The sequence below is a fragment of the Ovis aries genome, chromosome 1 (genome assembly GCF_016772045.2).
Source record: "Ovis aries strain OAR_USU_Benz2616 breed Rambouillet chromosome 1, ARS-UI_Ramb_v3.0, whole genome shotgun sequence".
Lineage (NCBI taxonomy): Eukaryota > Metazoa > Chordata > Mammalia > Artiodactyla > Bovidae > Ovis > Ovis aries.
The window spans coordinates 102,020,916-102,038,920 of record NC_056054.1 but is presented as its reverse complement, the minus strand read 5'-3'; the positions used below and the strand labels follow the sequence as shown (position 1 = coordinate 102,038,920).

The 18,005-nt window shown below is 42.4% G+C and overlaps 1 long non-coding RNA gene across 1 annotated transcript; it reads right to left on the bottom strand.

Moving 5' to 3' along the window:
* Positions 1-366: 366 nt before the first annotated feature.
* LOC132658146 (uncharacterized) lies at positions 367-16,144 on the bottom strand. Its single transcript, XR_009597307.1, has 2 exons — positions 16,033-16,144; positions 367-10,384 (listed from the first exon to the last, which is right to left on the bottom strand). It is a non-coding gene; the product is annotated as an uncharacterized LOC132658146 (long non-coding RNA).
* Positions 16,145-18,005: the final 1,861 nt, after the last annotated feature.

Below are 18,005 nucleotides of genomic sequence, written 5' to 3'. Positions count from 1 at the left end.
TATGTGTTAAATGTACTTAAATGCTTCATACATTGCCTGATATATAGAAAGTGCTTGATAGATGTGACCAATACTTTTTTTTTTTTTACTATTTTTTATCTAATAGGTATATGTGAACTCTACACACTTTGGAAAATACACATATTTTAAGCACCTACAAAAGATTTATAAAAGCTAACCAAAGATAATTAAAACTGTAATAAACACACCTTTGATGATAATGCTATAGAGCTAGAAATTGATAATAGATGATTATATCTAAGATATTTGGGATTTTTTAAGCACTCAAAATAACTCAGTTTAAGAAAAAACATGTAACTACAATTAAGATGACATTTAAAAATAAGAATAAAAAGACAACAAATATTAAGATCTATAGCTACAGCCTTAAGCACTTTATTTACTTAACAATAAAAAATTAATAAACTAACCATTTAATTCAATAAACTAAAAAATTAAGACACAAAACAAACAAAGCAGGAAGGAGGAAAATACAAAGAAATAAGTATAAATCCATGACTAGAAGACAGAATAGCCAATTAATTAATAAGTGAAAGAATCCAAGATATTTGGAAGATCATTAAAATAATTAAGAAAGAAAAAAGATAATATACATTTAGTGAAATCAAAAACATTGGCTACAAATATAGAAGAAGAGAGATGAGTTGTAACGACTTTATTCTTTAAAAGATAGAATAAGAAAAGAAAGGAGAGAGAGAGGGAAGAAAGGGAAAGAAAGCCTGGCAGGGTGGCAGGCGGGGGGGGGGGGGGGGGTTGGGTAATGGATGATTTTTCTGGGAAAACTGATTCCCAAAGAGGTATAACCATAGAAAAAATTTAGAAGATTGTCAAATAATCACGCTCTCAGAAGCTCTAGGCAAAATTGTTTCTCAGGGTGAATATTTTCAAACAATCGTGGAATAATAATTCCCACATGATTTAAACTGTATCAGAGAATACAAACATGAAGGGCACTTTATAATTTTTTTTCAAAGGTAGCATAACCCCAAAAACAAAACCCCAAAGCCCCCTGAAAACTACAAATTTATAAATACAGACAAAAATTCCTGAATAAAATTCTAGCCAAGAGCAGTTTTCCTTTGCACTTCGATGCCATGAAAAAATAATACATGCTGTCAGGTAAAATTCACTTCAGGAAGGCACATATGTGATGAAATATTATATATATTAATATTAACATATACCTCAATGTACATATGTTAAGGTTTCTACCTAGGAAATTTAAGAAAATGGACTGAAAACCCATTAGATCTAAAGTATAGTAACACATTACAGAGTAAACATACCAAAAAAAACCCCATCAACTTTATAATAACAATAACATGATACCCTTAGGGGTAAATCATGCGAAATGTGTATAAACTCCAATACATGAAGACTTGTTTTGTTCTTGGATGGGAGGCCTCATTGTTAAAAGATGCCAATTATACCCTTATAAGTTTATACCTTGAAAAGGAACTGTACAAAAATAATATAATAATACACTTTTGAACTATATAAAAGTGATTTAATATTTGTCAGGAAATATAGAGGCATATCAAACCAGTGAATCTGAAAGGAGTTTAACACTGAATATTCATTGGAAGGAACGCCGCTGAAGCTCCAATACTTTGGCCACCTGATGTGAAGAGCAGCCTCGTTGGTAAAGACCCTGCTGCTGGAAAAGATTGAGAGCAGGAGGAGAAGGGGGTGAAAGAGGATGAGATGGTTGGAAGGCATCACAAGTTCAAGGGACATGAGTTTGAGCAAACTGAGGGAGACAGTGAAGGGACAGGGAAGCTTGCTGTGCTGCAGTCCATGGGGTCACAGAGCCAAATACGACCGAGCGACTGAACAACTAGACCAGAGATTCTACCGGGGTGAGGACTGTCCCTATCTTATTCTTTACCCGTACCCACCTAGGCAATTACAGGCACTCATTCTGTATCATTACTCTAATGAATGAACTCTCACTTCTCTCCCTATTCCTGCTGCCCAAACCCTCCTCCAGCTGCTCCATGGAGTCTTTGCCTTCACCCAGCTCAACCTGCTCACCCATGATATATTGCTAGTCAGTATCTCAGCAGCAGCTCCTTAAACGGAGAAGGCAATGGCAACCCACTCCAGTACTCTTGCCTGGAGAATCCCATGGACAGAGGAGCCTGGTAGGCTGCAGCCCAAGGGGTCGCTTAGAGTCGGACACGACTGAAGCGACTTAGCATCAGCAGCAGCTCCTTAAAAGCCTTCTAGAAAGGACCCCATCTGGGAGGGGTGTGGGCCTCAAAATTTCAAGCCTGGGGCTTGTGCGCCACCTAGTGGTGACCGACTGCAATGTTGCGAATATCATCATCAGTTCAGTTCAGTTCAGTCGCTCAGTCGTGTCCGACTCCCTGCGACCCCATGAATCGCCACACGCCAGGCCTCCCTGTCCATCACCATCTCCCGGAGTTCACTCAGACTCACGTCCATCGAGTCCGTGATGCCATCCAGCCATCTCATCCTGGGTCGTCCCCTTATCCTCCTGCCCCCAATCTCTCCCAGCATCAGAGTCTTTTCCAATGAGTCAACACTTGTCAATAGGAAACGCAGAAAGGACCTCTCGCTTCACCGCCCTGGCCCTGGGCTGGCAGGGAGAGATGACAACGTGTGTCCCTTATTGGAATTGCAAACAGACAAAAGATTCTCACTTTCCATTCACTTGTAACTGAGGTTGTAGGCCGGACAGTGCTTCACGGTTCTTAAACCCAGATCCTTTGAGGATAAGTATTCCTACTACATTCCTTTATTCTAAGATATTGTGGGTTCTAAGAGGCACCACTGGTTTAAAAGCAGCATTTTTGTTGGGGGCTAGGGGGAGCATTATATTAAATGTGCATTTCAATTCTAAAACATGTGAATTTCAGTGATATGGTAACATATGAATAAACGTAGAATGTGGCAGACATCTTCGATATCTCTCGATAGGAAGAGTGGTGTCCACTACAGGCTTTGTGTTCATTTCAGCATCTAGGATTCTGTTCATGATCACAGCCAGCTCTGGAGGGCAAGTGTTTCAAAAATCACTACCCAGAGGAGTCCCCCTGCCAGCCATCTGTTGAAAAATGAAGAAAACTATCTGGAAGGACAGACCAAGACAGAACTACAAAAATGACTTCTGCCAGTGGAGCTGTGCAGTGCTAACTGACAGTTACTCATCTGTTAAGGACCACAGCTGCAGACTGAGAACCGCCTTACCAACTCCCATCCTGCAACTTGCTGAGCCCTGCAACTTGTTAAGCAGGTAAGTTTAGCGCAAGAAATGAACACCCCACCCCATCCCACCTTCTGGGTGGGTACAGGCTCAGGAATGTCAGTTAAAAGGGAGGGAGTGTTACTATAATAGCAAAATATCTCTTTGAGGTAGAGTTGCTGAGAAAAATGTCATGAGTTCAGGATGGAAGGCGAGTTCTAGAGGGTCCACCCAAATGATAAAAGGTGACTGACAAACTGATGGTCATGAAAACAGAAATCTGGGTTTTTTCCAAGAAGGAAGCAGAAAAGAGGGAGGAGCCCACAGGTGAGAGGTGTGATATATCCTTTTTCAGGAGCCCAAATCTAAACAAAATCACAGATGCTGGTGTGGATGGTTTTTTGGTATAAATGTAAAAAAGAGGTTGAATTATCTGTGTCAAGGAAGCAGAAAGCCAATAAAGGTAGGAGGCAGCCATGAGAATACAAGCCGTGGGGATACACAGAGGTCACCCAGAAGGCTTGGAATTTCTGCTGGCCAAAGGTTAGTGTGGAGATGGTTCTAGTTAATTTCATTCAGTCCTGAGAGTCAGACCATTTCTAGCTGATCTATGGGCAATACAAGTCAAGGGCTTCTGCAACCTTCAATGTCCTCGACTCTGTATCTTCAAGCCAAGCTGACCTGCCCATTGACCTAGTCACCAACAGCACCAAGACAACACAGAATAGCACCCCTGATATTAATTAATAGGCATGGCTAGAACCCCCTTGGGCCTCACAGGTGGCGCTAGTGGTAAGAACCCACCTGCCAATGCAGGAAATGTAAGAGATGTGGGTTCAACTCCTGGGTCAGGAAGATCCCCCGTAGGGGGACACGGCAACCCACTCCAGTATTCTTGCCTGGAGAATCCCATAGACAGAGGAGCCTGGTGGGCTACAGTTCACAGGGTCGCAAAGAGTTGGACACGACTGAAGCGACTTAGCACACACCCACAGAACCCCCTCACTGCTTCCATTCTGATCCAGGAACCCATGTCTGTTGCACTTCAGCTTAACACCCTAATTTCAAACCTGCCCCTGTCGCTTAATCTTGGTATAGTATATTTCTCAGCTATGACTCCTACCAACTCAAATTCAACCCTCTGATTCATTCGCTACTATAGCTGATTCATATCTAGTGTGGCTTAAACCGCTTTACCTTGAGGGAAATCTAACTCCCAAGACCCCCATGAAGTGGAGAAGGGAGTTATGACTGCACATGTTATTCCAGTGAGTCACACCAAAGATTCTCACATGGGATCTGGGACCACCTACATCCTAAGCCCCTAACTGATAAGTGAGACTTCTTAAGATGCTTAAGATGCAGACTCATGACCTCCTGGATTAGAATCTCTGAATGTGCAGCCCAAGCATCTGAATTATCAGCAAGCTCCAAAGGGAAGTCTTATGTACACTGAAGTCTGAGAACCACCCTCCCAAACAAATGTTATATACTTAAGTGGAGACACTGTCACAGTTAGGGACTGAATGCTCTTGGCTAGCTAGACACTCCAATCAAATAGACTCCAGTTACACCATGCAGCCATTAGAAATAAAGCGGCAGATTATTCAGTGATATGAAAAGGTATTTACAATGTCATTGTTGCTGTTCAGTGGCCAAGTCAAGTCTGACTCTTCGTGACCTCATGGACTATAGCATGCCAGGCTCCCCTGTCCTTCATTATCTCCCCAAGTTTGCTCAGATTCATGTCCATTGAGTTGGTGATGCTATCTAATCATCTCTTCCTCTGCCATGCCCCTTTCCTTTTGCCTTCCATCTTTCCCAGCATCAAGGTCTTTTCCAGTGAGTAGGCTCTTCACATCAGGTGGCCAAAGTATTAGAGCTTCAGCTTCAGCATCAGACCTTCCAATGAATATTCAGGGTTGATTTCCTTTAGGATTCACTGGCTTGATCTCCTTGCAGTCCAAGGGACTCTCAAGAGTCATCTCCAGCACCACAATTCAAAAAGCATCAATTGTTCAATGCTCAGCTTTCTTTATGATCCAACTCTCATATCCGTAAATGACTATTGGAAAAACCAGAGCTTTGACTATGCAGACTTCTGTCAGCAAAGTGATGTCTCTGCTTTTTAATACTCTATCTAGGTCTGTCATAGCTTTCCTTTCAAGGAGCAAGCATCTTTGAGGTACATGGCTACAGTCACCATCCACAGTGATTTTGGAGCTCAAGAAAATAAATGTCACTGCTTCCACTTTTTCCCCTTTTATCAGCCATGAAGTGATGGGATAGATGCCATGATCTTAGTTTTCTGTATGTTGAGCATCAAGCCAGCTTTGTCACTCTCCTCTTTCACTTTCATCAAGAGGCTCTTTTGTTGCTCTTCACTGTCTGCCATCAGAGTGGTATCATCTGCGTATCTGAAGTTATTAATGTTTTTTCCCAACAATCTTGATGCCAGCTTGTGATCCATCCAGCCTGGCCATTTCATATGATATACTCTGCATATAAGGCTTCCCTAGTGGCTCAGTGGTAAAGAATCTGCCTGCCACTGTAGAAGACACAGGTTCGATTCCTGGGTCAGGAAGATCCCATGTAGAAAGAAATGGCAACCCACTTAAATATTCTTGCCGGAGAATCCCATGGACAGAGGAGCCTAGCAGGCTGCAGTCCATGGGGTTGCAAAGAGTTGGACACAACTTAGTAACTGAACAACAATAACACTCTACATATAAGTTAAATAAGCAGGGAGACAGTATACAGCCTTGTCAGACTCCTTTCCCAATTTGGAACCAGTCAGTTGTTCCATGTCTGGTTCTAATTGTAGCTTCTTGACCTGCATACAGATTTCTGAGGAGACAGGTAAGGTGGTCTGGCCCTCCCATTTCTAAGAATTTTCCACAGTTTGTTGTGATTCACACAGTCAAGGGCTTCAGCGTAGTCAATGAAGCAGAGGTAGATGTTTCTCTGGAGCTCTCTTGCTTTCTCTATGAGCCAATGAACGCAGGCAATTTGATCTCTGGTTCCTTTGACACTTCAAAATCCAGGTTGTACATCTAGAAATTCTCAGTTCACATACTGCTGAAGCCTAGCCTGAAGGATTTTAAGCACAACTTTGTTAGCATATGAAATGGGCACAGTTATACAGTAGTTTGAACACCTGTTGACACTCCCCTTCTTTGGGATTGGAATGAAAAACCTTTTCCAGTCCTGTGGCCACTGCCAAGTTTTCCAAATTTGCTGATATATTGAGTGCAGCACTTTAACAGCATCATCTTCTGGGATTTTTAAGTAGCTCAACTGGAATTACATCACCTCTACTAGCTTTGTTGGTAGTAATGCTTCTCAAGCCCACTTGACTTTACACTCCAGGATATCGTGGTTATCCAGGTCATTAAGACCTTTTCTGTATTCTTGCCACCTTTTGTGTATTCTTGCCACCTCTTCTTAATATCTTCTCCTTCTGTTAGGTCCTTACCATTTCTGCCCTTTATGGTGCCCATTCTTGCATGATATGGTCCCCTAATCTCCAATTTTCTTGAAAAGATCTCTAGTCTTTCTCATTCTATTGCTTTCCTCTATTTCTTTGCATTGTTCTATTTCTTTGCCTTCTTATCTCTGCTTGCTATCTCTGGAACTCTGCATTCAGTTGGGTATATCTTTCCCTTTCTCCCTTGCCTTTCACTTCTCTTATTTCTCAGCAATTTGTAAAGCTTCCTCAAACAACCACTTTGCATTCTTGCATTTCTTTTTTTGGGGGATGGTTTTGTCACTGCCTCTTATACAATGTTACAGAATTCCATCCATAGTTCTTCAGGTGCTCTGCCTACCAGATCTAATCCCTTGAATCTATTCATCATCTCCACTGTATAATTATAAGGGATTTGATTTAGGTCACACCTGAATGACCTAGTGGTTTTCACTACTTGCCTCAATTTAAACCTGAATTTTGCAATAAGGAGCTCATGATCTGAGCCAGTCAGCTCCAAGTCTTGTCTTTACTGACGGTATAGAGCTTCTCCATCTTTGGCTGCAAAGAGCATAATCTGATTTCAGTAGTGACTATCTGGTGATGTCCATGTGTAGAGCCATCTCTTGTGTTGTTGGAAGAGGGTGTTTGCTATGATCCGAATGTTCTCTTGACAAAACTCTGTTATCCTTTGCCCTGCTTCATGTTGTACTCCAAGGCCAAACTTGTCTGTTATTCTGGGTATCTTTTGACTTCCTATTTTTGAATTCCAGTCCCCTATGATGAAAAAGACAACTTTTTTTTGGTGTGAAGATGGTGACTGTAGTCATGAAATTAAAAGACGCTTGCTCCTTAGAAGAAAAGCTATGAACAACGTAGAGAGCATATTAAAAAGCAGAGACATTATTTTGCCGACAAAGGTCTGATGAGTCAAAGCTATGGCTTTTCCAGTAGTCATGTATGGATGCAAGAATTGGACTATAAAGAATGCAGAGTGCTGAAGAACTGATACTTTTGCACTGGTGTTGGAGAAGCCTTTTGAGAGTCCCTTGGACTGCAAGGAGATCAAACCAGTGAATCCTAAAGGAAATCAATCCTGAATGTTCATTGGAAGGACTGATCTTGAAGCTGAAGCTCCAATACTTTGGCCACCTGATGCGAAGAACTGACTCATTGGAAAAGACCTTAATGTTGGGAAAGATTGAAGGCAGGAGGAGAAGAGGATGACAGAAGATGAGATGGTTGGATAACATCACCAACTCGATGGATATAAGCAAGCTCTGGGAGTTGGTGATGGACAGGGAAGCCCGGCGTGCTGCAGTCACAAAGAGTCAGACACGACTGAGCAACTGAACTGAACTAGAGGGTGTCATAGATCTTTGTAAGACAGGTTAACTTCCGCTTCTTCAGCATCAGTGGTTGAGGCACAGACTTCAGTTACTGTGATGTTGAACGGTTTGCCTCAGAAACAAACCAAGATCACTCTGTCATTTTTAAGGTTGCACTCAAATACTTCATTCTGAACTCTTTTGTTGGCTCTGAGGGCTACTCCATTTCTTCTAAGGGATTCTTGCCCACCATAGTAGATATAACGGTCATCTGAATTAAATTCACCCATTTCCTGTCCTTTTTACTTCCCTTTCACTGATTCCTAAGATGTCAATGTCCAATCTTGCCATCTCCTGCATTTACTTTGATTCACAGAACTAACATTCCGGATTCCTACGCACTCTTGTTCTTCACAGCATCCGACTTTACTTTTACCCCCAGATACATCCACAGCTGAGTGTCATTTCCACTTCTGCCTAGCTACTTCATTCTTTCTGGAGCTATTAGTAACTGCCCTTCACTCTTCCCCAGTATCATGCTGGACACCTTCTGACCTCGGGGACTCATCTTCCAATGTCGTACCTTTTTGCCTTTTCATACTGTCCATGGATCCCCTTCATGGATCACAGCCTTGTCATGGCAAAGGGGGTTGTGTAACTCCAGCTGTGAGCCACGCCATGCAGGGCCACTCAAGACAGATGGGTCACGGAGAAGAGTTCTGACAAACGTGGTCCACTGGACGAGGAAATGCCAACCTGTTCCAGTATTCTTGCCTAGAGAACCCCACGGGCTGTATTTACAATGCACAGTCACATTAAAACAATCAAGTGTTATCCCACATCAGTGTGAAATAGCAATGTTTACATGTTATGCATAGAACACAGGTTGAGAAGAATACACACTGAAAAATTAACCCGGATGATAGAATTATAAGTGTCTCCTCTCTCACTCACTCCTTCACTCCCTCTTTCTTTCTTTCTTTTTTTCCTATCTGCAATTTCAATATTTTTGCAACAGGTACCAAAGTACATATGCCTAATGAGATCTCTGTGAGAGCAGGAACTTTGTTTTGTTCCCTGTAAATCTGTGTGCCCTGGAAAAGACTCTGGCATGGGAAGGTCCTTGATATGTACTTGCTGAATAAATAAGCAATGAAGAGAAATAAACTTTTAAAGAAATTCCAAACATGACCTAACTTAATCAACCTTGAATACAGATACGATTTCTGATACCAGGTTCAGTTCAGTCAGTTCAGTTGCTCAGTCGTGTCCGACTCTTCGTGACCCCATGAATTGCAGCACGCCAGGCCTCCCTGTCCATCACCAACTCCCGGAGTTTACTCACACTCATGTCCATCGAGTTGGTGATGCCATCCAGCCATCTCATCCTCCATCGTCCCCTTCTCCTCCTGCCCCCAATCCCTCTGATACCACGTTACGATACTATAAATAAATGGCTTTGGCTGAGGGTGTTTGCTGTGTGCTGGGTGAATTCACAACTAAACAGTGATGTCGCTTATATATTTGTAGCTGACACTTTGAATGAACACATATTCCATTTATGAAGTAGTGTGAATAGCATTTAACATTTAACAGAACAGATCCTCAATGTCACATGCCTCACTGGGCAGGCCACGTGAAATAAGCACAGAAACAGGCCCGTGGGATTTGGTCATTGGAAGGCCTTTTTCTTTTTCTTTTTTACTTTATTTTACTTTACAGTACTGTATTGGTTTTGCCATACATTGACATGAATCCACCACGGGTGTACACGCGTTCCCAAATATGAAACTCCCTCCCACCTCCCTCCCCATAACATCTCTCTGGGTCATCCCCGTGCACCAGCCCCAAGCATCCTGTATCCTGCATCGGACACAGACTGGCGACTCGTTTCTTACATGATAGTATACATGTTTTAATGCCATTCTCCCAAATCATCCCACCCTCTCCCTCTCCCTGGAAGGCCTTTTTCAAAAAGTGCAGTAGCATGATGATAACAAAGCCAAATTTCATGAATTTGAGAAAATGAATGGAGCTGAGAGAGAGCATGAAAACTCCTCACGTGTGGACATATAATTAAGGAATAAAGAGAGGAGAGTAGGGACGCCAGTTATGAAGTTGGTGTCTGTTGACATTGAAACTACTCTTTTGCACACTTTGGGGAGTCAGGCCTGGGACTCTACTTTGCAGCTGGATCCCAGTTACCTCTGCCAATGGAGATCTTAGAAGGAGACCAGAAGAGGAGAGGAACTTACTTCTATCTGTGGTTTCCAGGTGCTCATAGCGTTATGCCAGCTTCATTTCTTCACCTGGCAGGATAGTTTCCCCACAAAGGAACTCCATATCCGCAACGGAGAAGGCCTGCAGAAGGAATGTGAACTAGCTTGGGTGTTGTTCCCCAAAGGCAGCTGAATCCAGTGTGCAGTTTTCCCAACCTCACAGAACCAGCAAGAAGCACCCCTTCTCAGAGGCTTAAGTCTCAGAGCCCCTCCTCCAACCTTCTGATATTTTCAACCTCTCCCCTTGGAAGTTAGCTGTGGGGGTAACTGCTGCTTCCTGAAACTGCTAGTCTCATAATACCCTAGAGTTCTCTTTACCCTTAAGATACCTAGTTAATGAGTCTCTCTGTTGAATTCTTTCTGTTAAAATAACTGGTATGTAACAAACAACCCAATCAAAAAATGAGCAGAAGAACTAAATAAACATTTTTCCGAAGAAGACATACAGATGGCCAATAACACATAAAAAGATGCTCAACATCATCAAGTATTAGAGAAACGCCGATCAAAAGTACAATGTGTCACCGCATACCAGTCAGAATGGCCACCATCAAAAAGCCAACAAGTAATAAATGCTGGAGAGGTTATGGAGAACAGAGAACCCTCCTACACTGTTGGTGGGAATGTAAATTGGTGCAGCCACTATAGGGAACAGTATGGGAGTTCCTTAAAAAGCTAAAAATAGAGTTACCATATGACCCAGCAATCCCATTCGTGGATATATATTCAGAAAAGATGAAAACTCAATTCAAAAAGATACATGCACCCCAGTGTTCATAGCAGCACTATTTACAATGGCCAAGACAAAGAAACAGCCTAAGAATTCACTGACAGATGAATGGATAAAGAAGATGTGATACAAATATACAATGGGGTACTACTCAGTCATACAAAGAACGAAATAACGCGGCAATATGGATGGACCTAGAAATCATCACACTAAGTGAAGTAAGTCAGACAGAGAAAGACAAGTATCATACGATATCACTTGTGCCCTAGAATCTTTAAAAAGAACACAACTGAACTTTTTTGCAAAACAGAACAGACTCACAGACAAATATATGGTTACCAAAGAAGAAGGGAGTTTGATAAATTAGGATTTCGGGATTGACAGATAATACAGCAAGGACCTACTATATAGCACCAAGAACTATACTCAATATCTTGTAATAACCTATAGTAGAAAAAAATCTGCTGTATACCTGAAATTGCCACATTATAAATCAACTGCACTTCAATTTTTTAAAAAATAGTAGTTGGTGTATTTTTACCTGCTGCCTGATACATAGGAGATAATGGTTTTTTAATATATATTGACAAAGCTACAGTGTATGTATAGACTATGATAAAGGAGCCCCTAGGGAGAGGGATCAAAGAAACAGAAAAGAGGAGAAAACTATGGCGAAAGTCAGAGAGTATACAAAAAAGGCAGGGTCAATCAAGGGCAGGAGGGGTGCCAGCCTAGAAGTGAAAAGGAGTAAAGAGGTGAGGATGAGTGTGGAGGAAGATATGTTTGTGGATGGCAGAAGTGGAGGAAACTATGCCTAAGAGCCTTGTTTTTCTCCCAGAATTAGGAGGAAAACCCCTCTGCAGGGGTGGGAGGATGAGAGGAGAGAAGCATCATCAAATGTGGAGAGGTCCCTGAGGATAATGAGGAAATTTATTAATCAAAGACAAGTAAAGTGACAATCCCACTGCTGGGCATACACACCGAGGAAACCAGAATGGAAAGAGACACATGTACCCCAATGTTCATCGCAGCACTGTTTATAATAGCCAGGACATGGAAACAACCTAGATGTCCATCAGCAGATGAATGGATAAGAAAGCTGTGGTACATATACACAATGGAGTATTACTCAGCCGTTAAAAAGAATTCATTTGAATCAGTTCTGATGAGATGGATGAAACTGGAGCCGATTATACAGAGTGAAGTAAGCCAGAAAGAAAAACACCAATACAGTATACTAACACATATATATGGAATTTAGGAAGATGGCAATGACGACCCTGTATGCAAGACAGGGAAAGAGACACCGTTGTGTATAACGGACTTTTGGACTCAGAGGGAGAGGGAGAGGGTGGGATGATTTGGGAGAATGACATTCTAACATGTATACTATCATGTAAGAATTGAATCGCCAGTCTATGTCTGATGCAGGATGCAGCATGCTTGGGGCTGGTGCATGGGGATGACCCAGAGAGATGTTATGGGGAGGGAGGTGGGAGGGGGGTTCAGGTTTGGGAACGCATGTAAGAATTAAAGATTTTAAATTTTTAAAAATAAAAAACTAAAAAAAAAATAATAATTTCATGGCTGCAGTCACCATCTGCAGTGATTTAGGAGCCCCAAAAAATAAAGTCTGACACTGTTTAAAAAAAAAAAAAAAGAATACAGGCTGAAGTGGGAAGAACAGGATCCATGACTCCTTGCTCTTCCTCCCTGTGCCCAGCCTCAGCTGAGGGGGTGCAACGAGGATGAGCTGAAGATCTTGAGGGTGCTGTTGGACAGACAACCACTTCAAGACACAACTGAAGCTGAGACTTCCCTGGTGGTCCAGTGGCTGCTGCTACTGCTAAGTCACTTCAGTCGTGTCCGACAGTGCGACCCCATAGATGACAGCCCACCAGGCTCCCCCGTCCCTGGGATTCTCCAGGCAAGAACACTGGAGTGGGTTGCCATTTCCTTCTCCAATGCATGAAAGTGAAAAGTGAAAGTGAAGTCGCTCGGTCGTGTCCGATTCTTTGCGCCCTCACGGACTGCAGCCTAGCAGGCTCCTCCATCCATGGGATTTTCTAAGACTCTGCATTCCCAATGCAGGGATCCTGGGTTCAATCCTTGGTTGGGGAACTGGATCACACAAGCCACTACTGAGAGTTTGCATGTCACAGCTAAAGATCCTGCTTGCTGCAACTAAGACCCAGTGCAGCCAAACAAATATATATTAAAGCAAAAAAACAAAACAAAACAAAACAAAACAAAGACATGACTGAATGGAAATGAGACTGTTGTTGACTGAATTGCTCAGGTAGTCCATGGAGTTGGCCTGGGAGGTCAGGAAAAGAGGCCTAAATGTATTTGATAGACAGAGAGGTGAGAGGGTCAGGGACTCCATGAGAGGAAAGCAGATAAGGAGGTGAGGCCCATCTCAGCTCTTCTAAGACCACAGTGTTGGCATCTGAACTAATGACACCTGCCACCCTCAAAGAGGACCATTTCTCCTCTACATACATGGTTGACTTCTTCCCCAACAAAACCTCCAGATACTGGGAGAATAAAAGGAAATTATGTCAGACAAATATTGGGTTTTGCTGTAAGCTTTAAAGAAACGCACACTTTACATTTTGACTTTCCTTTTTCAGCAGCTCTATTTGCAAAGATTTCTTATTCTTTCCTAGAGTTCTTCTAAAGAACAAAGGGAAGACTGAATGACTTTTTTTTTTTAAATAAAACTCATTGTGTCTTCTAATTACCATATGGGTCCACTGGACTATTTTAGAAAGGAAGCTATATTTCGGATTCCCAGGTGGTTCAGTGGTAAAGAATGCACCTGCCAATTCTGCAGACACAGGAGACACAGGTTCGATTCCTGGGTTAGGAAGATCCCCTGGAGGAGGAAATGGCAACCCACTCCGCTATTCTTGCTGGGAAAATCCCACGGACAGAGGGGCCTGGCAGGCTACAGTCTGGTTGGACGTGACTAAGCACACACACATACGCTACATTTTGAGGTCTTTGTGATCACATTTTTTCTCTATCATGAAACATCTCAAGATATGAGAAAACAAGAATGACAGGAACACCAAGAAAATACCACAAGGGTGAAACAAATCATTGTGACAGCATCTGCAACCAACTTCAGTTTTCACAGGCAGTACCCAAAGCATTGCATCATCTCTCAAAAAGTTATTTTTGAAAGTTTCTATATATGCTGTTGATTTGTTTTAGCTTTTCTTGAGCACAGCTGAAAAGTTAGAATTTTTCATTTTGTTCACCTAGTGGCAAAGAGAAGAAAATTAGCAAAAGAGCAAATCTTACAACTATCACATGAATTAAAAAATAAACGTAAAGAGACCCACAGCAAACTCTCTAATGACCACAGCAAAACTGATCGTATAAATTGATCATATAAACTGATCATACTCAATTTATTATTTTAATTGATCATAATCTCAGACTTTGCATGTTCAGATGACAATATTCCCAGTGAATTTACTCAAGCTCAGGGATTGATGCCTGGGAGAGCAAGATATGGTCTTATCGAGATATTGTTACCTCACTGGTTACCAGGATTTATTCTGCTGCTCTGGCTGGATAGCTAGATGCTGCCTGCCCTCCTCACACCTTGGTGTCTGCCTCCTCACACCTTGGTGTCTGCCTCTCCCAAAGCTGAATGCTGGGTAGTGGAAGATGGCATTCCCTGACAATGAAGACCATTATTTCATTAAAGGAATACAAGTAGCTATCCTTCCTCCAAATAAGCTTGCAGGAATCAGTAAGTGAAGAATGTTTCTAAGAGCAAAGAGAAATATAGCATTTTCCATCCAGCTAGTTACTCAACAGGAAGAACTGTGTCACACAATATTATGCATGAACCTTACTCAACCATTTTGCTAAAAAGACATGTGACATTATTCTTTCACCTCATTTTTATGCACTAAAAGTTACTTGATATATTTGCCATATTGATGCTGAAGGCAGGTGCATATAACAAGGCAACTGGAAAGAAAGAGTTGATACAGAAATAAAAAAATTCATTGGATTGATCATTTGGTATTTATAAATATAAAAATGAAAATATTTTGCAATTATGGAATAAAGATGATATATATACGTGCCTACGTGTGTGTGTGTGAATGTATACACACATCAAACATGCACACACATACAAACATACGAGTGTATCTTCAAATCAGGAAAATAGGGAATAAATGAGTTTGCTATATCTAATACAGTTATTTTTACTATTTCCTTATTCTTCTATAAATTATAAAATGATTCAAAAGATAGACAGATAGACCACTCTGGACCCAGATGGTAAATGGTGATAATTATTTCTCCTGGTATAGTAAGGGTTTAAGGCCTCATGTGATTCCTATATAGACAGCTTCTTCTAGTTGAAACCTGTAATGAATTAGGTGTGTCCATGAAATAAATTAGATATGTCTGCCCCACCTTCCCATCACTAGCTCTGCAACCCAGGGTAACTCCAGCCCCAGCTTCCAGCCCTGAAGTCACAGGGCTGCCACCTTCTGAGATTGTGAACAATGAAGGCGGATGGAGAGCATGAGGTACCACAAGAGCATTTCTTTCTGGCAACGTCTAGGGCAGGACTTCCTGGCATTTTTACAGCCTCCAAGTATTTGTGACAACAGGTGGTGCTCACATCTCTAAATTATTAGAGTTCTGGCTACCAAGGTGTCCCAAGTCAGGAAATCAAGTGGAGCCTGACAGAACCCAAACACCCCTAGGGCTGGGACCACTGAGCCCATAGCCGCCCCCCTCAGGGGCACCCTCCCTAACCATCCCCCGCCCCGATCCACCCACAAGCTCTCCAGAGAGATAAAGAAAACTGCAACTCAGACATTACATGCTCCTGAGTCACTTCCTGGGTAGCGGCTCTGAGCCTCTCTCCTGCCCCAGGCCCCAAATCCTGTATGAGCAAACGTAATTTTTTCCACTCGGACCATCAAAACCACCAGTTTCCGGTTCACGGCTAGATCTCTTACTGATCAGCTTGGCTTCGAAGGGAGAGACACAGCAGCAGGTCTTCCTCCGTAGAGAATAAAATCGGGAGACAGACTTAGAGTGCTCCTCTCAGCTCCTGATTTATGGGACCAGAACAGGAGGCGCTCCGCAGGCACTCGGCCCTGCTTTGCCCAACCCCCCTCTCCTCCTCCCTCCCCTTCCCGACCCCACGCCTACTCTGTTCTTTGCTGCACTACCTAGCACACGGTATAGGCTCAATAAATATTTACTGACTAAACAATCTTTCCATCCCCACAATGTGAGCCTGTTTAACAGAGTTTCTTTCCTGTTTTAAGTTTGCCACTGAAAAATGCATGCTGCCTTGCTCTAAAAAAATATATGCGTTTCTTTCCTCCTCTAAAGGGCACCCACCAAACCACAAGGAGAGGCCACACTCTGGATCATAGCTGGGAAAACACAGATCTTTCTAGCAGCAGGGACTTGACTAAAAAACTGGTAATTCCTGTTCCTGAGGCTGACTGATATTTTTGCTTTGGCTTTTGATCAAGGGCTGACTAAGCAACAGAGCGGGATTTTGCCAAGAGCCAATTCGCTCACTGTGGAGCCAAGGGAGTTCTCTAGGCTGGGCTGAAAATGAGGAAAGGGTGGCTGAAGGAAGCCAACCAGAGCCAAAGCAACATTGCCAGTGGGCTCCAGAGATACCTTACATCTAGGAAGAAGCACAGGAATGCACCCCTGCAGTTAAGCCCTTTGATTCCATTTCATGTTTTACGCTCAGATGACTTGCTGATCCCCAGACATAAGAAGTGACTTGCTTTCTCTATCAAAAACTACTAACCCAAGAAGGACAGTTTTGCAACATCTGTCAAAAATGTAAATGCTCCTATCCAGGAAATCACTGATATTACATCTAAGAATTTCTCCTCCAGTTATGCCTGTATGTGTACAGGATTTCTGGACATTTCTTAAGGAAAAATTGAAACCAGCTGTCTTTCGGGCTTCCCTGGTGGCTCAGATGGTAAAGAATCCACCTGCAATGTGGGAGACCTGGGTTCAGTCCCTAGGTTGGGAAGATCCCCTGGAGGAGGCCGTGGCAACCCATTCCGGTATTCTTGCCTAGAGAATCTCCATGGGCAGAGGAGCCTGGGGGGCTACAGTCCATGGGGTCGCAAAGAGTTGGACACCGCTGAGCAGCTAAGCACACACACAACCATCTTTCAGGAAAAGTCCACTACTAGACATTTGATATTATATCTGTATTATAGAATGCTATGCAATCATTAAGCAGAAGAAGATGGAAATATATGCACTGATATGAAAAGATGTCCAAAATAGATCATTAAATGAAAACAAAGTAAGTAGTGAATGATTATATATAATGTGACAGCTTATATGTAAATCAAACAAAATAATGGAAAAAACCTCAAGAAACAAATTACAGAGGATACTGGGTGTAGAAGGAACAACCAGCTTTTGCTTTTCACTCCAAAGCAATTTTTAATAATAAGCCTGTATTTCTTTTTCTAATAATAACAGTGAGTTTTAAGAGAAAAGATTAAGATGCACATATATAGACATATACACAAAGTCTGCTGGGCTCCACCTCAGCAGGATCCAGGGATACCCTCAGGATGGACGGCGTCGGCAAGAGAGAGAGACAGAGTGAGACCAGGCTGGTATGAGGCAGGATCTGTCTCTTTATTCTCTCAGGGAGTTTTTATACCCTGAGTTTGCACGTTAAGGATGACTATTTTGGGGGGCTCCAAAATCACTGCAGATGGTGATTGCAGCCATGAAATTAAGACACTTGCTCCTTGGAAGAAAAGTTATGACCAACCTAGATAGTATATTCAAAAGCAGAGACATTACTTTGCCAACTAAGCTCCATCTCGTCAAGGCTATGGTTTTTCCTGTGGTCATGTATGGATGTGAGAGTTGGACTGTGAAGAAGGCTGAGCGCCGAAGAATTGATGCTTTTGAACTGTGGTGTTGG